The following is a 24,977-nucleotide window of genomic DNA, read 5'->3' on the forward strand; positions in this document are numbered from 1 at the left end:
AAAATTAATTTCATTGTTTATCAGACTTGTCTCATGAAAATAATATGGCTCTATTTTAGGATTTAATTTTTTCAGTTATATGTCACTGTGATTTGCTATGTCCTCTCAATTAATTAAGAAAACCAAATATGAGTCTATCTGAATGAATATAACAAGATTGTCAAGAGGAATAGATGTGCCATGGCTGAGATTTCATTGTGGTAGCTTAGTCTGTGGTAGACTGAAATACTCAGTCACTAAAATATGTATTTCAACATCAACTGGTTTTGAGAAATGGTTTAGAAGTTGAAGTTAATTAAAATTATAAAATAATTTCTTGTCAGCTCAAAAATATATTTTAGGTTTTCCATTGTTATTGTCATTTAAACTGCTAGTTCCATTATGGTTGATGCTGTCAGGATTAAATTAATGATGTCCACAGTAGCTTCTGAAGAAAAGAGGAGAAGAAAATTCAAGTAGTCTCTTACGTGCCTGTGGCATCTTGATTCACCTAAAGGCAGCCATTTCAGAAAGACTGAATGGTGCTTAAGCTTATGCTTGTTTTTAAGGAGATGCTATTAGGAATCGTATGTTGACTACTTACATTCTTGGCAGGTGGTTGGGAATGTGATACATCACAGAACTGATATACTCAGCACACCAAGGGAGCAATAGGTTCTAACCAGCTAAGGTCAGCAGCAAACTTTTTTTGCTGATAGGTAGCACCAGTGGTGAAACTCCAACATTATGAATCTTTGTAGCCTTCAACCCAGAGGAATCATTAGATGATTTAACTTAATCTTCTCTACTTGTTCAACTCAGCACTTTGCATTTAGAAGAAACCAAACCAAAAAAAGCTATTCACATTTCAAAGATTTCACAGACACTCGACTACTTTCTAGTGCTATCAGTTAATTGGTCTCACTCTATTTAATAAAATTTTTAAAAATTGAAAATTGCTTTTTATGCCTTCCTCCATTGAAATGAAGGGCCTCTGTTAAGCAGTATTTTCTTCCTACAAAGAAACACAGTAATCAAGTCACCATCAATCTTTTTGATTAAACAGGTTCACTTGTGCATTGCTCTAAGATATTTACTTCAATCCTCAAGCCACATTTGTAGCTATTTTAGGTATCACCCTTTTCACAGCATCTTTTTAAGAATATAAACTCCACTACTGCATGTAATATTAATGTTTCTTTACCCTTTAAGAGACTAGTACTGTATCAATGTTCTAATATTTTCAAATTAATCAGAGGATGTGACAATAGACAAAAGTTACAAGAAACAGTTCATTAAAAAATTCTTCTGCTTTAATTCCACATCAGCTCATTCAGGTATACAGTTATCTCAGTGATACTACAATAAACACTGTTTATGTAGGGCTTCTTAACTGTAAATCAAATTATTTAATAGTACTCAGTGTTACTTATTTTAAATAAAAGAATTCAGGAAAGAACTCAACATGAAATAAACTCAGCTTCTCTTGAAAACAAAGGAGTTTAAGAACACTTACAATTGCTTTTTTGAACCTTATATCTGAGAGAAAAAGCTATGAAAAGAAGTCCTGCAAATCGGGCTGTCTTATAGTGCCTTCTGTCACTGACTGTCAAGAGTTTTGTGGCAACTTCTGTGAGACTATCCAAGGCTTATAACAAGACTAATTGAGGGAATTGTGGCAGTTTCAGAGTAAGGACTCTGCATTTGCAAACTGAAAATAATATAATTCTTTCCAGTTTTGTTCATTTTTTAATAGAATAACAAGCCTATTAAAGGATTTTTATGAACAAAAATCCTGTCTAATTCATTACTTCATTAAGTATGCCTGAATAATGAAAGCTGCTACAGTACAGCTGTAAGTATAATGGCCAGTGTTTCGCTACACAGATGCACCAAATCATATTTCAAACCATAGCATAAGTAAGTTAATGGGATTGGTATACAGATGTGTAGATTTTTTTTATTATTATTTTTTTTTTACAACTTGCTGAAAAAAAACCTTTTACTGTTCTTCAGCTACTTTTATAACTCTTTGAGGTTTGCTTCTCTTTCCTTCTTTTGTTAGATTTGTTGGCACAGTCTTTCCTTTTCTAGTAAGGGTGGCATGGACTTACAGGTTGAAAACTTACTTGTGAAAGAGTTATTACTTTAAAAAGTTGATTTCAATAATTCAGCAAGGAAGGAGCAGTAATTATATGGGAGTTTGGGCTTTTGTATTTCTAACAGTTAAGCTAAGTGTTTAGTTGGGGTTTTTTAATTGATTCATTCCTTTAGGTAATTTTGAGTGTTCTGGTTTTAATTCCCTGCCAGTTTGGATGTCACTGTTTAGTATTAAAACAATATATCTTTGCATGATAAAATTATAGGTGATAACATTCTGTAGTTTAGCTTTGTCCTTGCAGAAATCAATGTATCACTCCCAGTTTGTGAACTGCAGACTTTTCTGAGCCATCAACAGCTTCAGGAGTTCTCATGTGCATGTCATCATCAGAAAGCAAGCTGTAGCAATGACACCTCTGTTGAGCCTGTTACTATAGGCTTTTTCAAAATGTTGTAGTGTTTAGAGATTAATCAGTAACTGGGAAGGAGAGATGCCTGTGAGGTTAAGGAACTTACTTCTCTACAGCCTGTTTCTTCTTCAGCTTAAGTGCACTTGACATTTTGGAATCAGTTACAGTGAAAGATGCCACAAACAAATAAAGATGTAGGACAGCTATAGCTGAAGAATTCTGTACTTCAGATGTCTTTTCCTTCCATGTCCTCTTGGCAGACCTTGTATTTGTTGATAGATGCAATAACATTCCTTAATAGATGAAATCACTGCAGGTTTTTTTCTGAAATTGAATAAGATTAAATAACCGTTTTTATTTGCACAGATAAAGTATTTAATCATTTGTTAAATCTGACAACTTTAAAAAAATCTAGATCCAGTAATGTTCATATGTACACTGACATTGTTATGGGTTGATTGCATCACTGGAATTATATTAAAAGTTAAGAAAGACCTAATCAACTTCTCTAATACTGCTTTGGAAAATTTTTGATTCCTTTTCAATCCGAACAGGAGAAGATTTCCTTTGTAAATGACACCTGATTTAAGAGTTGTCAAGAATTCTAGTTATGTGTTTAACTTTTATCATACTTAATTTTAAGGAATTAAGTGTATACTTGACAGAAGATGCTTGCTGATATACTTGTGTTACGAAAGCTGACTAGTGTGATGCCATCTTCCTGGAAATATTTCTAGTGTACTGGATGTGATACAAATTATAAATATTAAAGGTGAAGCTTAGGCAGGCACTTATGAAAGCATCTCCAGACTACCAGTGTCCTGGAGCAGTGTTAAAGGCTAATTCTGTGCTCTTGTCAAGCAGCTAGAATGGAGTAAGTGCTTCCCTTGATTTCATAGCAAACAGGTCTCTTAAAGGCAGGTGTAGAATTTACCAAGAAATTCACTGCTGTCCACTGAGGGTTTTAAACACAGGACTGGGCTATCAATTGAAGCTGTAAGGATGACTCACTAATTTAGGTTTATATACAATGTAGAAACCAGTCATTTCTAATTACCACTATCTGAAACTATTTACATTTTCTAAATGCCAGTATATTCACAAGCATATGGGACTATTGTAGAACTCATGGTACAAGTTATGAGTTTTTAATGTCACTGAAGTCTTCAGTATTTCTTGTGATAGTTTCTGACATTAATATGTTGGTAGACCTCACCAAAACAAACAATGCAACAAAACAAACACCCCCGCCCTACTTGAAACTCCCAAAACTCTGGATGACGGCTTTGAAAGGCAGATGACAAAGAACTCTGCCCCAGATATTTAGCTCAAATTTGTGTTTAGTGCTAGGAAAGGGTGTGAATGCTGAAAATGTATTAAGGAAAAAAGAATACATGGTAATGTGATACACTGGTAATGCTTTACTTTTGCATGGCTGCATGTTAATGGTTTATTAAAGAACCTTGACTTATATTTTTGTAACTGTAAATGAAGTACATGTTTAGATGCTGTATTAGCTTCTGCATGGTTCTAAAAAATCCTCAAGTATTTCAATAACAAATATTTACCTTTGAAATAAGCTTTCATTACTGTATGTTGCTGTAGTGCAGGAAACAGCCTACCCCTGATCCTAGTGTAGTGGGTTGAGGCTGGCTGGATGCCAAACACCCTCCAAAACCATTCACTCATTCCCCTCTGCAGCTGGACAGGGGAGAGAAAATTTAACGAAGGGTTCATGGGTTGAGATAAGGACAGGGAGAGGTCACACACCACATATTATCACAGGCGAAACAGGCTTGAATTAGAGATACAGAGTTCACAAACTCTCCAAAGTGAGTCCATCTCACAAGCAAGAGCTCTCTGAGCTGCTGCAACATGAATCCATCCCATGGGCAACAGCTTCCCTCAAACTGCTGTGACATGGGTCACTCTTCCACAGAGTGCAATACTTCAAAGACTGGTTGCTCCAGCATGGGAGCAGGGCCCCTCTCTCCACAGCCCTCCCACGAGCTTGCTGCCTCCTCTCAGGCATCCAGCTGCTCTGGTGTGTGCTCCTCCATGGCCTGCAGGTGGATCTCCATGGGCTGCAGGGGCACAGCTGCCTCACCATGATCCTCACTATGGACTGCAGGGGGATCCCAGCTTTGGCACCTGGAGCACCTCCTGCCCCTCCTTCTGTACCTTGGTGTCTGCAGAGTTGTTCTTCTCACATGTTCTCATCCCACTCTTCTCTGGCTCCAATTACACCTGTGCAACAACTTTGTTGTTTTAATTTGTTCCTAACTAGGTTATCACACAGGCATTACTGCCATTTCTGGTCGACTGTCAGAATGGACAATCCATGTCTATCTTTGGAGCCATCAGGTATTGCCTCTGCTGGATACTGAGGAAGATTCTGGCACTTTCTCTTGGAAGCCACCCCTGTAGCCCACCCCCACCACCAAAATCATGACCATGCAGACCCAATATACCTGGTTTATTCCTTTCCATTTTAACAAAGTAGAGACCATGCTGGGCTGGATCCCAGAGGAGAGATACATGCTTAAGCAGAATAAGAATTCACCAAGTGCATGTTTAATGAGACATGTTGACTCTGGTCATTTCCTTCACTTTCTGTGGTAGTTCTTTGACCTTCAGCTGTTAGTATTCCTTTGTGCTACAGTTGGTGTCTCAAATGGAATCTCTTCTTGTTACATGTCCATAAGTCTGGAAGTAATTTGATTAAAGCAGGTTGTGTAGTCAGTAAGGAGAGAGGGAATTAGGCCTATTATCTCTGACTTTTGTTTTCTTGCTTTTTGTTTTATTTCAAATTACAGTGATGACAATTTTTGTTGAGCATTTATTTGTTGAGCAAATATTTTTTGTCCTATAATAGAAGAGTCTCAGAGAGAGAAGAGGCACTGTGGCTTTCTCTTTTCTCCTCTTTCCCTACTGAACATCATTTTTCTCTTCTTGCTCCCTACCAGCTGAGTCACTTCACCCCTTTCAGCTGGAGCATGCTCCCTCTTTCTCTTCCCTTGCAGCTGTATTACAGGCTTCTGTTGTCATAGTGACAGTAAGGCACTCAGTTTTCCTGGGCAAGGAAAAGAAATAGAGAACAACACCAACAAGTGTTGCTCTTTAGATCCCAGCAAAAAAGCCAACACTGTTGTAATTGCTGCCTCACTTGAGCAGACACCCAACACTTTGGAAATCTGACCCTGCTTTACTACTTTCACCTCCTTGTTTCATAATAAAAACATAATCAAGACCTAAGCTTTTCTAGTTAAATCTTCATGGAGTAGCAGGATAAAGTCAGTATAGGGCTAGATAAAGGAGAAAGGCAGAAGGCAGCTGGGTCTCTGTCTGCAAGTGCTTCATGGTTCTGAATCTTACTTCTGAATCTTACTTCCTCATGTGTTAAAGCAGGAAATTTAATTGGTTTGTAGATCTTGAGATATTTCTGATCACATGATATTTTCATTTTAGTTATCAGTTGTATAATTGGTTGCATGCAAAATTCTAACTTCCACTACTCTGCTTGCTGTTGTTGCCTATGAACCTGTTGGTATTGAACCACAGCAAAACATTGCTGTCCTTCATATTAAGACTCAATATCCATTGACAGACAACACACTTGTTGATTATTAGGTGTGAAAAGGTAACCCTGGCTCATCCTCTTGCTATGAGGACCCATGTTACTCTTTCTAAAATGACTTATTTCAATGCATTATTTTCAATTTTCAAATTGAAAATAAAATTGGAAGCAGGGGAAGAGGAAAGCTTTTTGTAAGAATAGGAATTCAGTATTCATATTACCCTGGTGTTTAAATACTCTGGACACTGTAAAAATAGAGTACAAAGTTTGTTTCTAGCATGAAGGGACTTAGCGTGGCTCAGTGGACAAGGAAAATTAAGACAGTAAAAATAAAATTAATGTTAACCATGTCCTTTTTTTTCTTACAGAGTTTCTGCAAGTATATTTTATGACATACAAAAAATGCTACTATCTCATGTTCAAAGCCAGAATCAGGCCTACCTCATGATTTCATCTTGTTATTCTGTATTTACAGCAGTAGTTGTAGTTTATGGCTACTTGTAGTCATAACAGCCACACATTGATACTGCTTCCAGTAAGCTGTCTCCATTCAGTCTCCAGTGGGGAAATTTCTTGATATCATACCCTTTGCCTTCAATTACTGCCCTCTGCAAAATTTACAGGTAGCAGTTTGAAAGTACTGAACAACCCTCAATACAACTGTAACCTGTGCCAAGGAAGCTTTGAAAATCATCTTCCATCAATCTGCCATTCACAGTAGCTTTGCTAAATAATTTTATTAGTTTCATTCTATTTTCGTTCCATTTTATCCCTGCTAGCAGAAATTGGCTCATAAGTAGAGTTCAAATCACTAACAGAGCATACTCCACCAGAGCTTTCTATATTGTAAAGTATTGGAGAGAAAGGAAGCTCCTGCCTCAACTGTAGGCTCAGGATTGTTCAGTATTACAGGCTTTTTGTTGCCCATGCCATGCATCAGCCTCGCTCGCGCTCTTTCCAGCAATCTGTGTAGGACTGAAGAAATGGATATTGCTATAGCAAAAGACAGAAATACCAGTGTACACAAATCTATTGCTGTAATCTAGCCAAAATGCAGTGCAGGCAATCTGAATTGCATTTCAAGGCTCCCCAGTTGCTTTGAGCAACTTATGATTGAACAAAGCTGCTGCATCTCTGTACCAATAGTTCCATTTCCCAGCTGCATTGGCTGTGTGCAGGTGTGGAGGAAGCATTAGGGCCAATAGGCAGTCTCTCCTGACAGAAAGTAAATCCCTTCCAACAGATACACCCCTGGCTCTATCCAGCTGATAGTGCTGCATCTCACAGAGTCGTCTCCTGAAATCTGAATGTGCTTCATCCACTGGGCTGGTATAACCAGCACAGCTGTACTGACATGGCTGGCTCTGCTAGTGTGCAGTTAGCTGAGCCTCAGCTCCGTAGGGGTGTAGGGGGGAACATGGGGAACAGGCCTTCACTGACCTATGGGACACTGCCAGCATCTGACACTTCTTTTCTTGATGCAGAGATTTTAAACAATAGCCTTAAACATCTGGTCTTGGTGTAGCTAGTCTAATGACAGGTGAAGTTTTGTTTGAAGTCATCCCTGTTCTGCCTTCTTCCGTACTGTTTCTTAAGAACTGAGTGACCTTACTTTCTCAAAGCTCTTTGTTTCCATCTAACATGGATGATATTTGGAAAAGACTCACTTATATCTCACCCAACTAACTCTGCATCTTGCTGTGGAGGGTGTAGGAGAGAATGCAGAAAGAGTTTTATGCAACTATTTTTGTGTCATTGGGATGATGATACTAGTTTTTCACCAATCGAATTGAATGAACATGAATGAAAAATTTCTTAAGTTGCTTTTTTAAAAAAGAATATTTAAAAGCTAAATTTATAAATGCTAGGAACATTAAGAGAATGCAGCATAAGCTAATTTTCTGATAAGTCCAAATTTAGAGTGTGTAGAACAGAATTAAAAATGCCACATGGCCTAAAGTCCTGACTGCTTGAAACAAATTTTGCTATTCAAATCTCTTTAGTACATTACTCTCAGCAGATGTTGTGGTGATGGTGGTTTTGGAACAGGTCCCCCATGTAACACTGAGCTGGATATCAGCATCCTTGCACAGCTAACCACAAAACTGAATTTATTTTGTTAATTTTCTTTTCACTGGCAAATAGCCATTGCACTGTCACGATGCCAGATATAATATTAAACATTTATTTTGGTAGCTCAAATAGTAGGTTAGCTAGATGCAAAAATCTGAAATATAATGGAACTGTAATGGTTACCATAGCTCAAAGAGAGCCTAACACATTCAATTAAAAAATGTATCTTTAGTGCACAATGAGCTTAATTCCTTTCATGCTTCTGTCTTAAATTCAACTTAAGTACTTATCTGGAGGGCTTAAGTATGCAGTGTGTTCACAAACCATTCCAATCTTTTTACATTTAGGTATGCAGTCTATTTGAGTAGTATATCATCATTTCTTGAGTACTTAGAAATAGACACATCTTTTGTGAGTCTGGACAAATAAAGAGCTCTATTCTGTTTTTTGGTCACTGTGTCTGAAGACGGGAAGTTAAAAGCTAATACTGTCTACTGCATGTCTTCTCACATACAGAATGCTTGTTACTCCCATTATGAAACAGCATAAGTAAGATAAATTTCAAAAATTACAAAGGCATGCAACATTCAATTGATAAAAATCCAATTTGCTGTAAAACTTTATGGAAAGTGGCTATTAATAAATACAGGAACTGTATATCTAGTTACTCAGCTAGCTTTCCAGAAGAAGCAGCATAGACATCTTAAGGAGTTCTTAGTGTTAAGTATGGCACATATTCTTTCCAGCCTTCATTCAGCATACTAAAAACCTTAGTTTGTAACTGACAAATTTAGATCAGTTCTACATTAACTTTTAGACAAAGTATCAGAATTAAATGTGCACCTTTATTAAGAATCATTCTTCAGAGAATCCAACTGTTGAATGCTCAGATCTAGGCACTTGTCATATCACAAGGCGTATAAAATAGTAAAGATTCCGCTGTGGAAGCCCAAACGTATAAAGACATGAACAAAAGCCTGCATATGGTAATGTGGTGGATATTGAGCCAGTGCTGATAGATCAGCACAGAGAGGCAGCAACTGCTGCAGGCTCCAGGGCTGCTCTGCAGGTCTGTAATGCTTCATACCCTGCACTGCTGCAGTATGGCACATTTGTGCCTGCATCTAAGTTTTTTTCCATCTCTTCACTGAAGCATATGAGAATATTCTATTAAACTGCTTGAATAATTAGAAGAGCAAGGCACCTAGTGATATTACAGTAAGTGATGATAATAAAGTCTGTCTCGGATCAAGCTTCCTGTTTGGAGAAGCCTGTCTCTTTTTATGTGAACGCAGAAAGGGGAGCGAATATTATGGGAGCTTTTGCATGGCAGTTAAATACCTCAGCTGAACTATGGCATTTTTTACTGAAAAGAATATAATGTCTATCCTTCTTGTTCTTCTGCCAGACAAAAGAAGTGATTGATTCTTTGTTCAGTACTTTATTTAGTATATAGGTGAACACTGTAGAGGAGAGAAATACTAATTTGTTACAGTTCCTTGAGAAATAAAAATACATAGCCTTAGGATAAGTGGGAAGACTTAAATTAATAAACCACTGATAGAGCTCTTCCACTTCCATCTCAGGATATATATTTAATTTTGGGGTTTTTTGCCAGCTTTTCTCTTCCTGAGAAAAAATGCCAGACTCTCCTGGTATCCTTTGTAGCATTTGCATTTACCTCCATGTAGTGGGTTAACCCATTCCAGATTCCAGACACCCAACAAAGTCTCTCTCTCTTACTCCGCTCTGCACCTGGACAGGGGAGAGATAATACAGTGAGGAGGTCATAGTTTGAGATAAGTACCAGGAGAGGTGACTCATCAAATACTGTCACAGGCAAAACATCCTCAAAATCTGAGAATATTGTTTGAGTTTATTGTTAAAAAAGGTCAGAGTAGGATAATGGGAAATAAAAACAGACCTTAAAACACATTCCCTCTACCTCTCCTTCCTTCTCAACTCTACCTCCTCCCCAGAGGGGAACAGGGACACAGGTAATGGGGGTTATGGTCAGTTCATCACATTTCTCCTGCTGCTCAGGGAGATGAGCCCTTCCCCTGCTCCAGTGTGGGGACCCCCACAGAAGATAGTTCTCCATTAACTTCTCCAGTATGAGTCCATCCCGTGGGTAACAGTTCTCTAAAGGGTGCCATCCTTCAAGGACAGGCTGCTCCAGTGTGTGTCCCCCATGGTGTCGCAAGTCCCACCAGCAAACCTGCTCCAGCGTGGACTCCTCTCTGCACAGGTCTGCAGCTCCCTGCCAGGACCCTGCTTCAGCACAAGCCTCCCACGGGGTCACAGCCTCCTCTCAGGCATCCACCTGCTCTGGTGTGGGTCTCCTCCAGGGGCTGCAGAGGAATCTCAGCTCTGGTGCCTGGAGCACCTCCTGCCCCTTATTCTGCACTGACCCTGGTGTCTGCAGGGCTGTTCTTCTCATGTTCTCACCCCAGTCTGCTCTGGCCACAATTATACCTGTGCAATAACTTTTCTTTTCTCAACTGTGTTATCCCATGGGTGTTAACATTTCTGACTGGCCCAGCACATCCATCCTGGAGCGTCTGGCATTGCCTCTGCTGGACGTGAAGGAAGCGTTTAGTAGCTTTTAGTAGCTACTCCCAGCTACCAAAACCTGGCCATGCAAACCCAATATACTCCATCACTGTCTCTTGGGCTTTGCGGGTTCAGCTTTGGGTGCTTCTTCCCCTCCATATTTTTTGATACCCCCATTTCTTTCATTTTCTCTGCTCTTCAGTGATTCTTTTACTACCATTGCCCATAATTGTTTTAGGGTGTACAGGTGCATGGTAAAGTAAGTACTCATAGGCAGTTCTGAAATGCTCCTCAACTAAATGCTGGTACCGTAATCTTGAATATGCTATTGATAGACGGAGCCTTTAGTGCTAAATATTGTACAGCTTTGGATGGAGATCCTTTTTTTTCCTCTGAAAGGGGAGAAGAATATATCAAAGAAAAATGAAAGATTATCAAATACAATATGCAGTGTTTCCTTATTTCATATGTTACTTACGTGTGTGTGTTTCAAATTTCAAATTGTAAATTGCTTTACTGATTGTATGAAATTTAGACGTAAAAATCAGTAATCTCAAGGAAAAAATATGTTGCAGTATTTTGTTTGACGTGTATCTAGAAATCATAATGGTATACAACATTGACTACATAATCAGAAATGTTAGCATTTGAAAATAATCTTCACACTTTGTTTAGTATAAAACCATATGTACATTCATACAGAACTTCAGCAAAAACTTTAGAGATAGTGTGACATGCTCTTCTGGCAGAAGAAGTTGTACATATGCAAAAAAAATCTAAGTAAAATACAATGATTAAATTATTTGAATGTGTTCTCTAGTGCGCTACAATGCTTTTCTTTTTCATTCTGACTCTGGAATTTTTCTTCTATTAAATACCTTCTTACAGTAATGTATAAATTCTATTTAATTGAAGTGCCTCTAGCAGTTACATTACAAGCTGCATAAACTTCCATTGTGATTATATATGTGTTAGTTCAAATGTATTTACAAGGTTTTTATACTTCCCTTTCTTTATATCTTTTAATGGCAGTAATTTTGTACACTAAAACTTACTTGCAGTGAAATACTTATGTTAAAAGCCAAGTAAATGGAAAGCCCTGAATTATTTTGATCTGTTTGCAACATATTCTCTGGTGATCTTCTGCCAACTTTTTGTGTTGCTATACTTGTTAGTACAGTGGAAGTTCTCTCTGCTGGCTTCAGTGTAATTTGATGGCAGAAGTGAATCTTGTGCGAAGTCCTGATTAGCATCTATCTCCTCGTGGGGGGTGAGTGAGTAACAAAATACCAGCTGCAGTCTCCCTTGATGCTGCCCAGCCAGGGAAGTAGTCAACACCACCGCAGAGCCAGGTATCTGCTGTCTCCATCCAGAGGACCCCCATTCCCAGTCCTGCTTTCACAGAGGTCAGTGCTCTGGCCCTTGTCTTAAAGGAACCTAAAGCCATTTCTAAAATTTATTGATTGTTTCACTGCTGCAAATTTTTTGTGAATTCTTTAGTATTCCAGAATGAAAAAAGTCATGTGAACACAGGAACTGGCTACCAAAGTCAAATCCCGGTTTTTTGAGAAGACAGAAACCCGGACTATATGGCCTCTTGACCCACTTGGTGAAAGATTACTTTTATGAAGGAAACAGGAGAAGAATTGAATAACCATTCTTTGTGATTTCAAACCCAGCATTTCAGTGAAACCTTAAGAATTTTGAATTTGCTAATAAGATGTGCAGGTAGCTCATAACCTTACTACAGACTTCTTGGACTTTCTTTTTGGTTTAAATAAGTGGATTTGGATCAGATCTGTCCTGCTTTCTTTTTGCTCTTCATTGGTATATATAAAAAGTCCCACTTTCTCATCATTTATTTTGCATATCATTTGGAAAAAAATCAAAACAGAGCCGAGCTGGGCATAAACCCCTTGATTAGGAATTCTGTAGAACAAAATGCTTTGATTTTGGTAGTGTGGTTTGGTTTTGATTTTAGAAAAGCACTTTTTCATATAGTAAACAGCCATCCAGGAGTCCTTATAAAACATAAACATTACTTTTCAAGGAGGCAGTTTTGGTGACCTGTACTCTGCAGAAGATACTCAGGTTGATACATATGCAATAACTTGTGCTTCACCTATAGTGTGTCATAGAGCCATGAGAGTAATAGTAGTATAGTGTAAAAGCAGTTGGATAGTTTGTACAGATAGGAACAGTAACAATCATGTAATATATGTATTTCTTACAGAAGCACACAGATCTCTTTAAATTTATGTTACCTGCTTAACTAGCCTGCATTGTCTAGTCAGCTGTAAAAATTTCTGTGTTCCCAAGATGGAAAAGAAAAGGTCAAATGAAGCTATAGTCTGTGACTCCAGCAGAATATTTGCATTTAGAATGAGAATTTTTTTTTTCACCCTGTGTTTGGTAATTAATTACAATTAGGGAAACTGCTTAAGGAAATTGAAAAAAATTATTCTTGGGCCTATGTTCCTTGCATCTAAATTCAGAATCTTTATTTTATGTATCTGACTTAATATTGAGGACATGCTTGTACCTGGACCCTACGAGAAGGCTCTTACTTATACTATACAAATAAAATGAAGAAACTTCTATTTTACATTTTCTTGTTTAAATAAAATTATGTGTGATGCATATCATCAGGCTCTGAATATAAAAAGGTAATAAATATTCCCCTAGTGTCAGAAAATTTTCTGCGATGTAGTAGCTGTTTTGGGGAAAAGTGAAGTATAACAGTCACTTAAGAATTGGACTTGATGATCCTTGTGGATCCATTCCCAGTCAGGGGATTCTGTGGTATCATTTGGCCTAGAAAGAGACTTCCTAGACCCAGATTTATTCTTCTTCTCACGTATTTCTTACCTGCTGCTTGGTATTTCATTCAGGAAGAACATCCTGCCTAAAAGTCAATATATATGGTTAAAGTTAGATGCTTGTGGCAGGAATAAGCTCTCTTTGGGAGAACCTTTTTATTCCTGCCCCAAAGGAATAGCATTTTACACCAACAAGGAAATTTGCTTGTGTCCCAGCTGGATTAAGAGTAGTATATATCAGCTAGACCATAAAAACAAGTGAGGGATTCATTTAGTAATGAACATCTGACTGTGTCAAAGGCAAAAAAAGTGTGCATATCCATAGCATATTATGGGTAGACTGTGATTGACAGCTATTGATGCCTAAGGTTCTATAATGTTGAGAAGAAAAATATAAACCAGCTTCGTAGAGGTGATAGGCAAGCACACCAAGCAAAGAGGAAAAGCCGTCACGTCCCACTGGTCTGGATTGGGGGTACAGTGTGATGGAAAAAACTGCGTTCTGCAAGCAGAGGACAGATTTTCAAATTCATATGAAATACAAAGTCAAGTGTAGACAGATGAACACATGTCCATTTATCATAGCAGGGTCATTTCACAGGTCATGTCATATAACTGAAGAAGATAACAATGCCTCTCTTATTTTCAAGGGATTATATTATTCTTCAGTGAGATGCAGAGCAACCCTTATTTTTCAACAACTTAAATGGGAACTAAAAACAACTTGGCACTTTACTAAGCTGAATAGACAAGTTGTTATGCTCCTGCTGCCATGTTAAGTACATTACTTTTGGGAAGCAGCACAAGAAATCCTGAAAATGATAGAGACTGATCAATATTATCCTGGTAACATTCTACTGTGTCCAGAAATAGGTGCTCTAATCGTGTAAAGATGATGTACAGTGGATTCAACACCTAGAAAAGTAGAACATGCATACTATGTGACCTCTTACTGAGAACATGTGGCAAAATTATTTCAGTCACTTCCCAAACTTTTTTTGTAATGGATGCTTTCAGCTGCGTTTTGTGGGTTGTGTTTTGTTTTGTTTTGTTTTGTTTTCATGGGGTTTCGAGTGTGTGTTTGTTTGGTTTTTGGGGTTTTTTTGTTGTTGTTGGTTGGTTGGGTTTTTGTTTGTTTTTCTTTGTTGTTGTTTTGGAGGGAGTTTTTTGGTTTTTTTTAAATTTATTGTTATGAATAATCAGATGTTTATGTAATTTCATTCTTTGAAAATCTGTAGCTGCTTAGTACAGAAACCAGGATGGAGCCCTTAGGAGATGAGGAGACACACACTGAGAGAGAATAACTTTATAGAATGTAAGGGACACACAGGTGTAGAGGAATGATGGCCAAGGAATAAATGCTCTGTACAGCAGAGACGAGAAGTCTGCTGAGAACAATGAGAACCCAGGTTTCAGAGGGACATTCCCTAGGGACCCAGAGAGCTCTGTGCAGACTGTTCTGCAGCTCTGGAAGTATCTGGTGTGCTGAACTGAGAACAAGCCTAAAAAAAAAGGATTGATTTACAAGGATGCAGTGGTCAAGGTGGAGATAGGGTTATGTATGTATAGTTTAGTTTTCAATTTTCCTCATTTTGAGTTTTCTCCACCCCCAGAAAAGAAATCAGCTGTTCTAGTGTCTGTTCTAATAAAACCTAGTTTTCCTACTAAAAAGCTGGTTTAGAGTGTTTATTATGAAAAAAGAAGTTTGAGCAGTGTGACTGCACAGCTCTGGGCAGGGCAGGGCCGCTGCAGCACAACATGCAGTCCAGAACAAACCTGCATACTGGGGAAGATTGTGGCACCAGGTCCACATCTATTACAAACTGACAAATGACCAAATTACAGCTGGTTTGGATTTTCCCTTTGGTGTTGCTCATTTTTCCAGCATACCTGCACATTTATATGTATGATTAGTTCAATGTAGAGCACTTGGTCATTAAGAAATTACTTACTGCTTCAATGCACAATTAATTTAGAATGTGATTAATGAAAGTAAGCTTAATCCATCTCCTAAAACATCCCTGTTTTTACAAAGCTGCTTGGAAACTGTGTAAGTAAATTTAATTCAAATCTAGTTTGAGATCCAAAGATAAATGGATGAAGGAGATAGTTTAAAATAAAACAGGTGGAAGTTCTGCATTCTTTCAGACTTTACTTTTCCTGAGTGTTTTGAAATAGGCTTTACTGGAAGAACCATGTAATAAATTGCAGTTGTGGCAGCTCTTTCATATATGAAGTTAAATATAATTTTTTATTAGATGCTTTGTAAAATGTTAATAAATATTGCAAAATATTGCAAAAAATAGAATTGAGGTGTAAACTGAAATATTGAGGTGAAAACTGACGTAAGTTGGGAGGTTGTTGCTGTTTTCATTTTGCTGTGTCAGTGTCTGTCTACTTTTATGTAGCTCTTCTGTGCCAAAGATTGTACTTTCCTGTAGATCTGCTCTTAAATGCTGTTTTGTCACAAGGGAAAACTATGTATCTGTTTTCCATCAGATAACCTGTTTTTCCAGTATTTCCCATTTTCCAGTCTGTGTTCCTACACTCTTAATAACATCTAAACATTTTGTGCTATTTTAGCTGGTATATTTGGAAAGAACATTTTAAATGCTGCACAGGATTTTAAGATTGCAATGTTTCTTATAATTTCTGGTGTTATTCTGAGTAAAGGGAGAGCTTTGGATTCTTTAAACTAACCATCAGTTGAAAACCATCTCTGGGGAAAAAGGCTTTGAGGAAAACTCTGAACATGTGTTTGTGTCCTGAAAATTGAAAGAAAGAGCAAATATTTCAAATGGAAATGTGACATCAGGTGTTTAAAATGTTTTCAGTTTTTTAATACAAATGTTACAAATCTCCCCCTCCCATTCATAGTGGTGTTATCTGTTCTGATACAAAGATGTAATCTTATTTAGCCAAAGACTGAGAAGATTTTTCTGTTTAGTAACAATTAGTCTTTGTGGCTGCTTCAGATTCTTGAACATTTCTGATTTAGTAGCCTTCAAAACAGCTACTGATTGTCATTGAATCTCTCTTTTTTTCTTGTATGTGAGTGTGCTTATCTTTGTGAATTTACTCTATTTTCCTCACTGAGTCAACATAGTTCTTAGTGCATTTGGGAACCACAACTGAGCCCATTTGGGAAGTACTGTATGATGCTTCTAAATAATGGTGACTGAGTCTGATTGTTTGCACATCCCCCCCAAAATGCCTGAAGACAGTGAGTTTGATATTTAAAACAACAAAGGATCACTAAAAGGTCAAAATATTTGCTTTCATTTAAAAACTAAGTTATTAAATGGTACAGAATTTGTATCAGAAATATTTCTATTTAAGAAAGATTGGAGGCTTCATCAAGTACAGCTTTCTGTATAAAGTGACAAAAGGCCAAAAACATTACTGCTAAAATTAATTTATGCATTAAAATAGTTTCATATACCTCCTGGATGCCTCAGATCAGTGTATGTGTGGACTGAGTGTACAAACCAAAAAGCAAAGCAAGCTTAGAGTCTGTTTCATCGTGTATCCAGCTGGGATTGGGAACACTCACTGCTTGCAAGATCAGAGAAGCAGCAGAGAGAGCAGTAATGGGATCTTCAGTTTTCCCCTTAGTGTCTCATCAGGATGTTGTGAAAAGTTTCAGATTTTACACACAGTCAATAAAATAACCAAGACGTTGGTTAGTGGAGCTGTGAGAGGAAATGAGACCCCTGACTTTTTATCCTATGTGGAGTTTGGTTCACAAGAGGCACATCACAACAGCAACCATTGGGTTCAACATGCCAAAAAAACAACAGGAAATAAACAACAATCCACAACAATTCAAGAAGGAACACTACACAAAAATAAAGATACTAAAAAGAACCTTAAAAAGGTCAGCTAAGAGAAGGAAGTTGTACCAGGTGGTATGGAAGCTACTTAAGGACACCATATGTGATATTCAAGGCCAGCGCCCACCACCTGTCATGAAAAGCTTGAGAAAAAGCAAGAGAAAGACAGCAGAGCCAGACAACAGAAGAAAGGAAGTTGTTAGAAAGAAGTAGGTGTCTTTTAAAAAACTGAATTCACACCCAAATGATGTATTAAACATATTTAAATGTAAGAACGTGGTAAGACAGGCGAAGGAGTGTTTGAGCAAACGTTACATAGAATAAACTGACAATAGGTCTTACTTTTGATGCACTAGGAGCAATGTGTCTGGCACTCTTTTGAGCCAACGATCTTGGTGTAGAATGGGTATTTGTAGAGGCCTGTTTCAGAGAAATTAAATAAATCCTTTGCACTGATGTTAGCTGCGGAAAAAATGCTATGGAGAATCCCATGATACAGCACTTCTTCCTGGCTTTTCTGAAAGGATATGTGAAATTGAAGTGATTTAATGATCGTGCAACAAAATAAATTTATAAAATAAAATCACAAGTACCAGATTTTATTCATCTCAACTTTCTAAAAGAATTCAAGGAAATAAAATTTCCCGTATTACTGACAATGATGCATAGCTACTTGGTTTTCAAATTGCCTTGTTGTCAGAGACTTTGAGGTTAGATAGTGTGAAGCCAGTTGTTTAAAACAGTTCTTAAATCATCCAGGCAACTGCAAGGCTGTTATCCTGTTGTTTAGTTTAGGCAGTTCAGCACAAATTACGATGGAAAATAATATTTCTGGGTGCTTGATAACCTGTGATCTGAATGGGACAGATCAAGAGAAGGTTTGCAAACAGAAAGTATACAAACATCTTGGAATCTTTGAAGACATAGGAAATACATAGATAAGGATCATGCTACAGCTGATGTGGTTTCCTTGAATTTTCACCAAGTTTTTGATAAAGCCCCTCCAAAGAGGGCACATGGACATAACATGAAAGATGAAGCCCCAGAATAGATAAGCTGATGAAGAGAATGCAGCAGTTCTCAAAACAGAGGTCACAACAGGAGCCTTGTGCTCAATAGATGGCCAGGTAAGAAGAATGAAGTGTTATCAGAAGGTTTCCTGATGACTACATGGATATCGACGGTACTGAAGGCTGGAGTTGGGTGCAGTGTAATCCTAGATTGAGTGATTTGTCAAAAATGACAGATGAAACACATCTTTAGCAGTTGTCAAGTGATGTACTTAGGAAAAAATAATCAGTCAAAATTCACCTGCGAAATGGTGAGCTCAGAGCTGACTGTTACCAAGCCAGAGTAAGATTTTATAATACGATAAGTAACCATGAAAACAACATTTTAGCACTCAGCAGCAATCAAAAAGCAAAATTATGGCAATTATTAGGGTAAAAAGTGCAAAAGAATGGCCATTATTCTACCTTTGTGTAAGTCCAGAGTTCATGTTTTTTTGAATGCAGAGTATGGCTACTGTTTGATACAGGGTATAGACATAGGTAGTTGTTTGATGTGACCAAGTGCAGTTCATCCTATGGCAGGATTTGATGACTTATGAATAAGAGAAATTTGTCTGTATATAGATCATTTATGATTGAATACTTATGCAGAAAGTGGTATCTGCCTCTAACTGATTATTGTCATTAGCATTAATTGGATTTACTTAAAATCCAGGAGCTAATACTCCTCTGTGGTAGGCAGCAGTTATGCAACATTTGCCAGATCTATGTGAATTCTTCATCTGTCAGCACACAAACATAGTATGAGTGAAAAAATAAAAGACAGTCCCTATCCTAAACAGCTTCCAGTCTTCTGCAGTTTTCTACAACATTACAAGTGTTGCACATTGATAGAAGTTTTAAAGTTTCTAAATGGATTTTCTAATTTCAAATTACTTGAAGCAGTTTCTCCAAAAACGAATGAAAAATAGTAAGGTAGTTTTGTGTTCCTGAGATCTTTCCAGTGTTGCTTGTGTTCTAATGAACCATTCCATTTTATTGCATTCACCAGCCACAGCTTCTCATTCTTGGACAAATTGCAGCTATAAATATCTTAATTAGCACTAAAAATAAAACTGATTTTTTCCCTTACAAGTTCCTAAACCAAAATTAAACTCCTCTGCTTTGGCTGCATGGTACACCATGGAAGATTCATCAAGTATCAAAGAGAAGAAAGAGCTTAAACTGGCTGAAAAATCAAGAGGGCATATGTTCCGTTTCATCTGAAAAACGAAACCAACCCAAAACCAAAAACCCAACAGAATTACCATGAGCAACATCCAGACAGCCAGCTGTGGGACTTGAACAGGAGAGCCAGCTGCCGTACTTGAATCGTGATGAGCACATTATATGGATTCCCAAAGCTGAGTGGATATTCTTTGACTCTGTTTTCCTCAGTATGCTTTACATATTTTTTCCTCTCTTTTTTTTCCCCCTGTTCTAAAAGTCTATTCTAATAATATTCAGGGATCTGATTTTAAAAAATCCCTAGCATTCAAAAATCCCATCTTATAGCACAATTTCATTTTGCATACTGTGGAACTTCGTATTCCTTAGACTTGCAGACATCTAAGTAATCAGATTCCTATTTTTCATTGTCTTGTAGGATGCTGTCTCACAATGTTTCCATCTGGCATTGTCTGAAGGAACTGAAATAGTAAAGATAAACTCAAGGAAGCTTCTATTTTCCATTGTGGAGTTGCCAGCAGTGTGTTCATGCTGATGGTTAGTGTGGACAGGAGGAAGTCAGCTGTTGCTCCTAGCCTATGTTGAGCTTTGTATTTAGTCTCCAGCTGCTCTGGTGATGGATACAGAGTAACTTCCTAATATAATAGAACTCAATAGAAAGTTAGCTAATTGGGAATCTTCCTGTCAATTTTTTTTTCTATTTTTCATTGTTTTCTACTTTTCCTTGAAGATAGAAACTGGCTGTGTTGACTTTTCATTATCACAATTCAGTAAGCTGTATATATGTCCTCTTATTTCATTTAAAGTCTCTCTTTTTTACAGTCTACCTCTGTTCTGTTGAAGAAACATGTGGTTTGAATGGAGAAAACATTTAAATTGTTCAGGCAAGATAAGTTAGGCTGTTAGAAAATTACTTTTTCTTTTAGTGCTTACATTCTGTGGCTGCTCATTGCTGCTTCCTATCATGCAGTCAGTCAGGGTAGTGTCACTGTGCACCTGCATGGCAAGCTGCATCCAAAAAGGAATCTGTGCAAAAAAAAAAAAAAAAATGAACTCTGAACAGTTCCTGCTCAGGAAGGGGTTCTTATTAAGGCTGAAAGAAATGCCTATGAAGTTATGAATGTGACTGGAAAATGTATATGGGCATTCCATCTGGAAGACACTTTGCTCAGTCTGAAAGAGCACCAAATGCAGACCTAACAGGTTAGAGTCAATTGCTCCAGGAGAATTGGATTATGTGATCAATTAAGCAACTTGTGGAGCAGAGGTAGATCTTAGAAGGGAGAGAGGTGACAGACCAGTATGGAACAGGAGAAGAATCATCAGCTCTTGTGGAATTAGAGCAAGCTGTAGCTACAATTGTGGCTAGAGTTAGTGTGGTCCAAAATCTATTCTTATCGTTGTTGCTTAAGTATTCACTCAACATACTGAGATTGTTTGCATAGTGTATTTTCCCTGCATTTTTTAGAATTACTTAGCTTTGTCACTTGTTATGACACGTCATAACAAATCTTTTCTGTCGGTGAGAAAAATTCTTAGAACCAAATTTGTATCTATTGAAAAATTATCAGGCCTCCCTATTGGCTTGAAATGTAGAGAATCATTAAAATATTGGGTCTTGTTTGACGTTTTTATAAAACAGTGGATTTTTAAATTAGTAAAAATTGTCTGATGAGCAGACTCATATTAAGAAACACCTTCCTGTGTACCGATATTTTCTGTAAAAGAGTCTGATTCTTCTCAGATGTTGCAAGTATCTAGTCAGAACTCATCATCTCAATTTCCTTTGTGGTTAATGGAAGGGAAGAGAGAGATGAAGTCCTTCAGGTTGCATTTCCATCCCTGCTGGTTTAGGATGAGATAAACTGCATTCTAAAGAAGAAAGTGTCTTTTGGGTTATCATAAGGAGCATAGGTCTAAGCATGCACTAAGTATTTTCAGGCAGCTAAATCTGTGGGAGGCAGATCCCACTGAGTATGTCATTTGTTAAGGTCATTGTGTGGGCTGTGACATAAACTTTATGGTATATGTTTCTTGTATAACTTTCATTTATATTTTAGCATGGCTGTTGTAATCAGGTAGCCTTGCTGACTATATGAACAAGCAGTTCTTTTGGCTCTTCTATGCCACACGCATAAGAAATCTATAGCAAATTGTACCATTAGTGAACAAAAAGATTTTACTTCTGTTAGCTTGTGAAACAGCTCAGATTAATTGCATGTCATCTTGTTTTCACGTGAGGAGACAGAAACTAAGTCTATTTTGTTACTCTTTCAAGTCAAATCATAAAAATTACTTTGGAGTTTCTTTCTCTTCTGACTTCTGTGAGAGTCCTCCTTTTGCCTGCCAAAATCTTACTGTTCTGGAATTATGCTAAGAAATGGAGCATTACAAACTTGAACAGTACAATAGGTTTATATAATAGCTTTGGAATATTTTTCCTGTTATTTTCTATCTTTTTTCTTATGTATGCAAACAAGTTGTTAGCTGTTATGATCACTGATACCAACTGAGCACATGTTTTCGTTGAGCTTTCCCTGCTGATGCACAGGTATGGCTTTTGTTTTTCCTGAGCTGATAACAGCTCACTTTACTCTACAGAGTTGTTCAAATTAATCCCTTTTGTGTGGATTGCTTTGCATTCCTAAGCATCTAATTGTATTTATTCCTGATGTTGAATCTGGTAATTCCCTCACATGGAACAGTAGATACTAGAATACAGGTCAAAGAATGACCAAAACTGCTAAAGGAGTGCCACTCTAGCTCTTCAAGAGAACTAGGTAGAGTCTTGTGTTTGTTTCCTGTGTTGGAGGAAAGTCAGCATAGTTCTGGTTTCCTTTCAGTCACGCATTTATCTTAATACCTACATTCATTCTACCTTTTGACAGCTTCACTGCAGTCTCTTCAGACCTTCTGCTGTCCTGAGCTACTTAGGATGAGGAAACTCTTGGATTTGACTCAAAACATTGGTTATCTTAAGCCTCATCATGGCTTCTGCCCTGTTTTTTTTCAAGTGATTTCAAACCAAAGAAGGATGCTTGGCTGCACACCCTGCTATAGTTTCACTGAGATTTGGGAGTCTCAGATGCTTAAAGAGCAAAGTAAGGCCACTTTGCTGAGAGCATAGATTAAAGTAGTGTTATTAGCAAAGCGTGCTGTTCCGGTCAACAGAGGGCTGAGAAATTTTGTGGAACAATGTGTATATATATTTGCAGTGAAGTTCACCTATTTTAACACAAATGCTTCCATGAAAACTCAAATTAGATCTCAAGATGAAACACTGATGTTTTGTTTATAGCATCTTTCACCATTCATGTCTGCCTTCAGTTCTGATATTTTATTCCTTCAGGATGACACAGACATTCTTTTTCCCACATCCCATATGTCCAAATCACATATAAAGATATTTAGCTCAAATACCATGAGTGTGAAACATTCCACACTGTGGGTCCAGGGTGATGTTTGGCTTGTCTTTAACGTGCTGTGGTGTTCAATTACAATACAGCAAATTTATTTTTATGCAGACTTCTCCATTGAAAGTATGGAAAATTGCTTTGCAGTGAGTCATCTGACAGCTACCAAACTAAAAGTCTGTAGTGATATTTAAAGAGAAAGTGGCTCAGAGCTGGCAGAGTTCAAGACAGAAAAAGAAACAGAAATTAAAGAGAGGGCCTTCAACCTTGGAGAAAATAGCAACAAAGACTGGTTAGGGGGAGGAGTGACAAGAAGCCAAACACACTGAGAATGTCTGAGACAGTTCAGGAGATTATGCATATCATTCTGAAACAGGCATTTTGGGCTTTAGATGTCTCTCCTCTATCACACCAGCCTTAGCCAAGCAAGGCTGCTTTGACCTAAGAGAATGGTGTAAATCCAGATAAATAAGAGTACTAGGCCCAGGGCACTGTAAGGAGTTTAGAAGCATGCAGGTAGAGATTGAGAGAAAGATTAATATCTTAACTTTCTGGAGCAAAACATTAGAATGTGGTGTTTTCACCTTCACTGAATGCCAGGCACCCACCAAAGCCATTCTGTTACTGTCCTTCTCAGCTGGACAGGAGATAGAAGGTTCACAAGATAAGGGCAGGGAGAGATCATTCATTGATTACTATCATGGGCAAAACTCACTCAGCTTGGGGAAACTAATTGAATTTATTACCAATTAAAGTTAGAGCAGGATAGTGGAAAATAAAATCAAATCCTAAAAGCACCTTTCTGTTCTCTTCCCCTCCTTCCCTTTATCTTCTCAGGCTTAACTTTAGTCTCAATTCTCTACCTCCTCCCCACCAGCAGTGAAGGGAGATGGGGAATGAGGGTTACAGGCTCTTCATCTCCTCAGGGAAAGGAGTTCTTCCCCTTCTCCAGCATGGGGTCCGTCCCATGGGAGACAGTCCTCCAGACTGCAGCTCTTCATGAACTGCTCCAACATTAGTCCTTTCCCACAGCATGCAGTTCTTCAGGAACAGTTTCCTCCAGTGTGGGTCTTCTGTGGGGTCACTGCCAGCAAACCTGCTGCAGTGCAGTGTGGAGGGAGATAGAGTTCCTACCTCCACTGGGCCACAGATCCTGCCAGGATCCTGCTCCAGCATGGGCTTCCTATGAGGTCGCAGCCTCCATCAGCCTTGCACTTGCCCAGCTGGAGAGTCCTCCACAAGAGGATCTCTGCTCCACCATGAACCTCCGTGGGCTGCAGGGGCACAGCTGCTTCACCATGGTCTTCACCAGGGACTGCAGGGGAATCTGCTCTGGCATCTGGAGCACTTCCTTCTCCACTGACATTGGTGTTGTTTGAGTTGTTTGTCTCACCTATTCTCACTCTGCTGTTCTCTAGTTGGAATGGCTTCTGCACAGTAAACATTTTTCCCCTTAACTATATGTTATAGATATATATGTAAAATATATATGGGTAGCTGTGTTACCCCAGAGATGTTACTACCATCACTGATGACTCAGCCTTGGCCAACAACAGGTCCATCTTGGAGCTGGCTGACAGTGGCTCTGCTGGATTTAGGGGAAGCTTCTGGCAACTTTTCACTGAAGTCACTGCTGTAGCCACTGTGACCAAAATCTTGCCATGCAAACTTACTATATAGAAGAAAACTGGCATTCTGCAATCCATGGTGTTTAAATGTGTGAGGGTTTTTTTAGACCATGAATGAGGGAATTCCAATTAGTTGGACAGCAGTTATTGTAGACATGAATATGGACTTCAGCAGCAGTGCACTCAGAGGGAAGATGGATTTTGGGTTCTGGCCAAATCTTCTTTGGCTAGTGCTAGAAGGGCTAATCCTTGAAGTGTGTGGGAGGAGCCGTCAGGGTCAGAGATTACTTTAAAACTTGAGCTTTGTGTACAGGGATAAAATCTGAGTAAAGAAATGCAAAACCTGTCTTGAAGA

At 38.2% G+C, this 24,977-nt stretch overlaps 1 protein-coding gene across 3 annotated transcripts in view; it reads left to right on the forward strand.

Annotated features, from left to right (window-relative positions):
• The window catches only part of ERICH1 (glutamate rich 1), a 75,355-nt gene that overhangs the window by 41,148 nt on the left and 9,230 nt on the right, over positions 1-24,977 (forward strand). The gene's annotated exons all lie outside the window — the stretch shown is intronic.

The sequence above is a fragment of the Zosterops lateralis genome (genome assembly GCF_965231275.1).
Source record: "Zosterops lateralis genome assembly, chromosome: 3".
NCBI classification, from domain to species: domain Eukaryota; kingdom Metazoa; phylum Chordata; class Aves; order Passeriformes; family Zosteropidae; genus Zosterops; species Zosterops lateralis.